Raw genomic sequence first — 7,018 nt, forward strand, 5'->3', positions numbered from 1 at the left:
ATACCGAGAGAATTACAAAAATATACATGCAGTTAGTAACACTTGTCAGTTTGAAAAAATCTTCTCTATAAAAAATCGTTCTTAATTATATGACCACAACTGTATAAGTTGGGTTGGGTGATGGATGGATTAGCATCTAATTTATTGAATCAAGCGTTACTTTGCAGAGGTAATCAATGAACTAAAAGAATTTGTTTGCTCACCCGTGAACTTTTGATAACTACGTTTATGCAAGATATGTGTGTTCATGCAGTTCCTCCACCTCCACACTGTAAGAACACACACAAATCACACAAACCCATCTATCATCACCACCACTACACTGACGCGTTTCGAACTCAACCAGAGCTCATTTTCAAACAACACAACCGTACACCAGATGTTAGACAGCTGTCTAACATCTGTGTAACATGTCTAATACTTATGTCTAATATGTCTAACATTTCTAACATCTGCTAGCATGGTGTACGGTTGTCTTGCTCTGAAGATGAGCTCTGGTTGAGTTCGAAACGCGTCAGTGTATTGTGGTGGTGGTAATAGATCGGTTTGTGTGATTTGTGTGTGTTCCTACAGTGTGGAGGTGAAGGAACAGCATGAACACGCATATTTGCTTATTAAACTTAGCTATCATATTGCATTGCTCACCCGCGACCTTAGTTCATTATATCATCATCATAATATTAGCCTTACGACGTCCATCCCCCTCATCCATAAACCTCCAGTTTTTAGGGTTCCGTACCTCAAAAGGAAAAAACGGAACCTGTCTGTCAAGACCCTTTTTCTCGGAAACGCGTGGAGGTATCAAGCTGAAATTTATATCAAATACTGAGGTCTACTGTCCCTTGGAGCTGTGAAAAAACTTCTAAGCCAACGCAATCAAAAGATGCAGCCGTTTATGCTGCAAATTTCCGCAAATTTTCGAAACTCGCAAGGGAATCAAAACCTACAGGGTACTTCCCGTAAACTCAAAAAAATCCCGTAAATCCTAAAATCCCCCCGAAAATAAACCCCGTAAATCTTGAAATTTGGTATGAAGGTAGCTTTTATAACACAACCAACTAGAAAAGTCTGAAAATCTTGGTTTTTTATGTCTGTCTGTAAATATCAATGAACAATGCAATCTGACCCCACACTGAGTACATTTTGCTTAAGAGTAGGACACTGCATCATCATCCCAGCCTATATACGTCCCACTGCTGGGCACAGGCCTCCTCTCAGAACAAGAGGGCTTGGGCCATAGTTCCCACGCGGGCCCAGTGCGGATTGGGAACTTCACACGCACCATTGAATTGCTTCGCAGGTTTGTGCAGGTTTCCTCACGATGTTTTCCTTCACCGCAAAGCTCGTGGTAAATTTCAAATGTAATTCCGCACATGAATTTAGAAAAACTCAGAGGTGCGAGCCGGGGTTTGAACCCACGACCCTCTGTTTGAGAGGCGATAGGTCAAACCACTAGGCCACCACTTACTAGGACACTGCATACACTGGGAAAAAGCGAGAAATATCTTCAAGTCACGATTCCCGTTTACTTACGTACCTATAAATGTGTATGGGACCCTCGGTGCGCGAGTCCGACTCGCACTTGCCCGGTTTTTTTATGGAAAAGGGGGAAAACGAGCAAACGGATCGCCTGATGGCAAGCGATTACCGTCGCCTATGGACACCTGCCAGAAGAGTCACAAGTGGGTGGCCGGCCTTTTAGGCAGGACCGTACGCTCTTTCTTGAAGGCTTGAGGTCATATCGGTCCGCGAATACCGCAGGCGATAGTTCATTCCAGAGTTTTGCTGTGCGAGGCAGGAAATAATGCTTCGGTTGGCAGCGGCCTGCATCCACCGTGAACTTAATAAATAAGTTTTTTTATTCGACTGGATGGCAAACGAGCATGTGGGTCTCCTGATGGTAAGAGATCACCACCGTCCATAAACATCTGCAACACCAAGGGTATTGCTGATGCGTTGCCAACCTAGAGGCCTAAGATGGGATACCTCAAGTGCCAGTAATTTCACCGGCTGTCTTACTATCCACGCCGAAACACAACAATGCAAGCACTGCTGCTTCACGGCAGGATTGGCGAGCAAGATGGTGGTAGCAATCCGGGCGGACCTTGCGCAATGTACCTACAATACGAAATGTTTGCTTGATCTTGACACAAAATACCACAGGTAATCAATAGAAACTGAATCACGCATCAGGGTAGAATCTTTCCGATGCAAATGCGTGTTATCACTCCATACTCTACCAAAGAAATCATCGTGAAACTGATTGTGAAAAGGTTCCAACCTAGTGCCTACGCGATTTAGTTTCTTAGACTGTAGCCACAGACGGGCCTTTGCGGCTATTGTGGCGCAGGCGCTGGTTTTGTTGATACCTCCCCGAGTGGGAACACGCGTATCTCTACCCTCTGAAGAAAAATTGAGAAGTTGGTATTTCTAACCTATGTACGAGAAGACCCATCATACCAAACGCCACAGTATAAACGGAGAAGACAGATTTACGATTTAATACTTTTAAACATAACTTACTTAGATAGTTTTTTTTTATTCATCTAATCAAATAATTTGCAACATACCTACGTATATTAGAACACTAGCTTTTGCCCGCGGCTCTGCCCGCGTGGAATTCGGTTATCGCGCGCTGTTCCCTCAGGAACTGTGCATTTTTTCGGGATAAATAAATAAATAAATAAATATCACGGGACAATTCACACCAATTGACCTAGTCCCAAAGTAAGCTTAGCAAAGCTTGTGTTATGGGTACTAAGCAACGGATAAATATAATTATATAGATAGATACATACTTAAATACATAGTAAACACCCAAGACCCGAGAACAAACATTCGTATTTTTCATACTAATATCTGCCCCGACACGGGAATCGAACCTGGGACCTCAAGCTTCGTAGTCAGGTTCTCTAACCACTAGGCCGTCTGGTCGTCTAATAAAAAGTAGCCTATGCCATTCTCTGGCCCATAAACTATCTCTATGCCAAAAATCACGTCAATTCGTCGCTCCGTTTCGACGTGAAAGACGGACAAACACACAACACACTTTCACATTTATAATATAAAAATTTCATCCAAATCCGTCTACCATTTTAGTGTCAAGGAGTAATAACACACACACACACACAGACAGACACGCACGCACGCACGCACGCACGCACGCACGCACTCACGCACGCACACGCACACACACACACACACACACACACACACACACACACACACACACACACACACACACAGTATTAGTAATATTTTAAACCAAAGTTTACTCGTTATCATATTCATAGATATAGCATAATATCTAGTTAATGTTGACACCTCGAAGAGATATCGTTTTATCCATCTGCTCCTTATTTCACAAGATACAAAAAACTAGTGTTATCAAGTCACCATAGTACAGTCAGCTAATAAATAAACACCGTAAATCTACACAATAAGTACGTAAAATGATCATCATCCCAGTCTATAATTATACGTCCCACTATTGGGCAATAGAATGTAGCAGTCGCTCTATTATTATCTGAAAATTAATTAAATTATAATTATAATTATTATTCTAAATATTTGATGATTAGGTGGCGGTAGAGTCGATATATCATTTCGAAAAAAATATTTTTTACTACCGTAAGCTGCTTCAACTTGCCTGATTTGATTTAGATTCGATAACTCAGCCCCCTTTAGGTTTTCAAACTTTTATCCCCCCGTATTACCCGGCCCGTAATAATAATTCCCGTGTAGACAAAAGTTTAAAACCTATAAAGTGCTAAGTTATCGACTCTTAATCAAATCAGGCAATGTTGAGGTCAGAGGGAAAAGTTGAAGCAGTTTACGGTAATCATACACATTGAGGATGCTTGCTGCCAAGCGAAGCAACTGGAGGTCTATTACGGGGGAGGCTTACGTCCAGCATTGCATGTCCTACGGCTAATAAGATGATGGTGATAATGATGAACTGTCGACAAGGTAATCTGTCTACGCCAGGCTCAAAGGACGATCTCTAAGAGCCAGGGAGAATTTCGATTTCGAATCAGAAATGAAGAGCTCTGTGGAGACTGTGGAAGAAGAACCAAAGTAACCGAGTTCAGCAAATTAATCTTAAGTGGCTGTGAATGAGGAAGGCTATTAAGTACGTCCGAAGACGAAGTACGTCGTAAGAATTTCCGAGATAATAATTTTAATGTAATGACCATCCTATTTAACTTATCCTTCTAATCCTTCTAAGTCGAACACTCTAGGCAGGCAGTGTGGTCGTGGTCGTCGGTTATAAGATCAGTACCTATTGAACCTTCAGGAAGACTTTCTTGGGAAAAGAGCTCACTCTTGCTTTCTACGCTGCATGGGAATCTGGATTTCGTTGTTGTTGAAAGCGCTGGCGCCCACTCTCACATGAGGTCCCTTTTCACCTTTTACAACACCATGGGAAGAGTGATCCTATTCTAAAACTGGGCATGACATGATGAACTTCTTATAGGTATATTCTTATACATTGTAGACGTCCGTTGTTTTCACCGGATAACGGACCGTTTTTTTACCGAACTTGCGGTGTTGTGTGGCTTACAATTAATGTGTGTACATGCACCGCACACTTGCCCGACGACTTAGCCACAACACCGCAAGTCCGGCAAAATCACGATCCGTGTCCGGTGAAACAACGGACGTTACAAGCGGCCTAAAAGGTTTTCTACCGAGTTAAAAGTAATCCAGGTTTTGAGTATAACGTATCCGTGTGCTAAGATTGTATCCCAAGCCGTCGAGTCGTTATCACGCGTCCAAACAATTTTAAGGGTTGCGGAGCCAAAATGGCAAAAACGGAGCACTTAAGTATAGTTTCGCCATGTCTGTCTGTCTGTCTGTCCGTCCGTCTGCGGCTTTGCTCAGGGACTATCAATGCTAGAAAGCTGTAATTTTGCACGGATATATATGTAAACTATGCCGACAAAATAGTACAATAAAAAACTAAAAAAAAATTTTTTAGGGTACCTACCTCCCTTAGACGTAAATTTTTTTTCTCATCAAACCCTATAGTGTGGAGTAGACGATTTTTCGATTCATTGATTTTTTTGCGAAATATTCAACCTTAAAGTGCAAATTTTCATTAAAATCGAGCGTCCCCCCCCCTCTAAAATCTAAACCGGTGGGTGGAAAAATTAAAAAAAAATCAGGATGGTAGTAAGTATAAAATATATCTAAACTTGGAAGATTCCGTATAAAATACGAAATCCTTAGAAAAATATTACTTATTTTTTTCGTAATGGCTACGGAACCCTATTTTGGGCGTGTCCAGGGTTAATCTAGTTGTTGGGTTTACTGTTGAGAATGAAACGGGAAGAATGGAAATATTAATTAATAATAAGTAAAATATTTTAAGGTTAATGTCATTTTTACGAGTATGTTACAAATTAGTCACAAAAAATATCTTGCAACGATTTCGACATTGAAGAAATGCCCGATTACTATATTTTTGAAGTGTAATAAATTCGCATTCGCATTTTAAATTCTATGTTTATTCTTACACTGTCCAGGCCACTTGGTTGTGGAACTCCCTACCGATAGACTTGAGGCGCGCAAAGTCCTTGCCTATCTTTAGGTCTATATATGCTTAGGGAGCACTACCTGTCATCTTGCGTATGAATGTTATAGTTAGCTTATTTATGTGTTGTTATGGTATCTATCTACCTATCTATCTGTTTAGATTTGTTGTGTATGTGTATTGTATATGTTAGTTTTATGTATTCTTGATACAGCTCTAATCTACTGTAAATTTCACCACCTGCTAAAATGTATTCCTTATTTCTGTTCATTGTAAAGGTTGCCTGGAAGAGATCGGTCTGAAGCGATAAGGCCGCCTATTGCTTACCTTAGACAATCTCTATGTATATACTTGTGTTCTCTGTACTGTTTACTGTATTGGTGTGCAATAAAGAGTTATTGTATTGTATTGTATTCTCTCATTCTCCACAAAAAAGTTCACAGACGCGTGTCTCAAGCGGATGGCACTCGCGGTCGCACTGGTCCCAACCGGTCCGAGATATCGTGTCCGTGAGCAGTGTCTATGTGTGCGTTGCTCGAGCGCACTTTGTATGTAGATTGAATTCTGTACCTATCTGTATTGTGGTATTAGGGATCCCGGAAACGACTCTACGTTTTCGGCATAATTTGCTACGCAAGGGTTATCGGAGGCGAACATGATTGTTACACGTATTCTCGTATAGGAAGAATGCACGAGTTTTTTGTGTTGTAGCCACACATGCTCGGTTGTCCAACTGTTACTAATTTGAACTAGAACCCTCAATTATATTTATAGGTAGCTTCTTACAAAGAATGTGCCCGTTAAACTACTTTCACTCTCCATTGATAGTACCTGGGCGACCGAGCTTCGCTCGGGCTAAAACTCTTTAACAAGCGTTTTCCCAGAGATAAGACCAAGATAGATCGATTTTTCAACCCCGAAAACCCCTACATACCAAATGTCATCGAAATCGTTGAAGCCGTTTCCGAAATTCCCAGAAATATATATATTATTATATGTATTATATACAAGAATTACTCGTTTAAAGGTATTATATTTGATTATATTAGGTGGGATTTATTCACGCATATTATATATATTAAGTATCACATTAACAAAAACTACCTGCGTAGCTTTATGTGATGTCACCGGTTTGACCGGTCACTCAGATATTTTGTTTAGTTGGTAGCTTACACTCATCACTTTTCATCGAATAATAGCGCCAAATAAAATAATTGTCGGTAAATAAAATTCGATTTTAAAAGTTAAACAGGTTAACCGAACATATCTGTGAGTGTACATTATCAAACTATAGATCGAGATTTGTAGATTAATTCATGGCTACAGAGTTTTAAGTGATTCCATAATATTAGAGATATGTAGGTTAGAAGAGTGTGTTTGAAACAGCGGTTGACGGCACTGGTGTTTTAATAGTTATTTTAATTATAGTGCTTTATATCTTTACTGGATGCAGTGAAAATGGACGAGCCTTCCTTGAGGTAA

Source organism: Choristoneura fumiferana, chromosome 13, assembly GCF_025370935.1.
Source record: "Choristoneura fumiferana chromosome 13, NRCan_CFum_1, whole genome shotgun sequence".
NCBI classification, from domain to species: domain Eukaryota; kingdom Metazoa; phylum Arthropoda; class Insecta; order Lepidoptera; family Tortricidae; genus Choristoneura; species Choristoneura fumiferana.